General features: G+C 55.8%; 1 pseudogene; it reads right to left on the reverse strand.

The window, feature by feature from the left end:
• Window positions 1-40: 40 nt before the first annotated feature.
• On the reverse strand, window positions 41-2,206 carry LOC120860012 (annotated as a pseudogene).
• Window positions 2,207-2,212: the final 6 nt, after the last annotated feature.

The raw sequence follows: 2,212 nt of genomic DNA on the forward strand, positions 1-2,212 counted from the left end.
TCCTGGAGGGGTGAGAGGATGAGGAAGGGCTGGTCAGGCAGCTGCCCTGCCCCCTCTGGACTCTGCCTGCACCTGGCTTCAGAGTGGGGGCCAAAGAGAAGACCAGACTGAGTGTGTCCCCTGCTTCTCTGCCTTCTCACCCAAAGATGCCCCCAATCTTTCAGCCCCCTCTACTGGAATCGTTGCCTCCCCTGGGGTGTCTTACCTCCCACGTCCAGATCCACCTTGTAGTGGCCACTGCAGGTATGGATGGCGCCCAGCGTTTTTTCCCCAACCTGGTTTCCATATCTTCGGGCAGCACCAAAGAGGAACGCTGAGCTGATGTAGCCCGTGGCATGGAATCTGACTTCTATGGCCCCATTGGGGTAGAAGACCAAATCCCACACATAGTCATAGTTGAGCATCGTGGACACAGACCTGAAGCCAGCACTGTCTCCACAACGCCCCCAAAATAGTGAGAAAGAAAATCTGAGTGGTGTCGCCTCAGGGACAGGCCTTTGTTCTGCTTAAACACACCAAAGGCATCATGTGGTGTCTTGGGGGCTTGGGACTCCACAAGGAAGTGCCAGTCCATGCAGGTGGCCTGGTCGGGGCACTCTACACAAATCAGGGGTGTGGGGAAGTAACCCATGCCAAAGCCACTATTCATAGGGCGAGTGAACATTGCTGTGGGGTATTCCCACACCATAAACAGTGCTGGCCACTTGTAGGTTGATCTCATAAGCCAGTCATTCTCTTTGTAATCAAATGTCAAAATCCTAGGACCACTGAAAGCTCTGAGGCCAAAGGAAAAAGTCCATAATGAGGAGGACACTCGATTGCTCTGGACACTGAAGCGGGCGCCCTGAGGATGGAACTGCAGAGGAGGAACTGGACCCGGGGGCACCTGGGACTTCAGGGACCAGGACCCACCTGTGCCGTTGTCTGGGATCACCACCACATTCACCCGGCCAGTTTCAATCTGCTCCTGCAGCTGGGCCAGACTCTCATAGTAGCGACTTTGAAAGAACACCTTCTGGATGGTCACTGGGCAGGGTCCAGAGCCTTGTGGTCTACCTGCAGCGCCAGTCCCACAAGGTGCAGGTAAGACCCACCTTTTGTGATGTTATAGTAGAGGCCAAACCAGGTAGCCCTGTCCCCTGACTGCGCGCCACGGGGAGCTGAGTTCAGGGTCAACATTTCTATCCTCATTGGTCATAGGGGCAGCAGTGGTGGAGGACACCAGCAGCCTGGAGTGGTTCTCTGTCGAAGATCATCTGGTCTATGTCCAGGGACTCTGGGAGAATCACAGGGCATTGGTGATAGGGCAGGGGGCCCCCACGACGCTCCACGGTCACATCTCACGTGTAGGAGGGCTGGGGCAGCAGCCCCACCACCAGCTCAGTCACATTGGGCTGGGATTCTCTGCCAAAGAAGATGATCGCCAGTGCCTCCCGGGCAAGTGGGGGGCTCCCCCTGTCCAGGTGGGCCAGGTCTGCAGCCTTGGGGGGCCAGCTGCACCTCTATAGAGAGGACACAGTTGTCTGAGGGTTGGCCCTGGGTCTCATCCACCAAGTCTGGCCCCAGATTCTAGGTCATGAAAGACATCACAGCCATCCGCGTTTCTCAGCTCAGGTCTGCAAACAGCTGGCTGTGGTCAGGCTGTGCCCAGGGCTGGACACTGGGAGATCCGGAGGGGCAGGGGGGAGGCAGGCTGGGATGACATTGCTTCCCAATTCCCTCCTCACTCCCAGAACCACCTTCCTCCCTGCCCATCACCAGAAGAGTCCACAAGGACAGAAAAATGAAGATGAACATCACTAAAACTCCTGTCTCTTCAGGCTCTTGAGTCAGAATGCAGCATGCAAGATAGACACACGGACAGACAGAACGGGGTGCACGATGCCTCCTTAGTGTCTTGAAGTTCCTGGCTCTGGGTGGGTCTTCTGGGCGATGGCATGATGGATACATTGAAGACAAACTGCCAAGGGTAGAGGGTTCGCAGGGAGTGGAGGGTGGGGGTGGGGGTAGTAGTTAACTCAGTTCGGGAAATGCGGCTGAGGTAGGAATTTGCATTTTAAGTGGCCCATGTCAGCCTCTGTCTTTTTGTTCCAAATCAAACACTCAGGTTCAAGGTTGGAGCACAAAGTGGGGGAGGGCTGGGCTTGAGTACACAGCTGAAGACAGACAGAAAGGGACTGTCCTTGGGCTCTTCCTTCTGCTCCAGGCCCAG

The sequence above is a fragment of the Oryx dammah genome, unplaced genomic scaffold (assembly GCF_014754425.2).
Source record: "Oryx dammah isolate SB20612 unplaced genomic scaffold, SCBI_Odam_1.1 HiC_scaffold_5956, whole genome shotgun sequence".
Classification (NCBI taxonomy): domain Eukaryota; kingdom Metazoa; phylum Chordata; class Mammalia; order Artiodactyla; family Bovidae; genus Oryx; species Oryx dammah.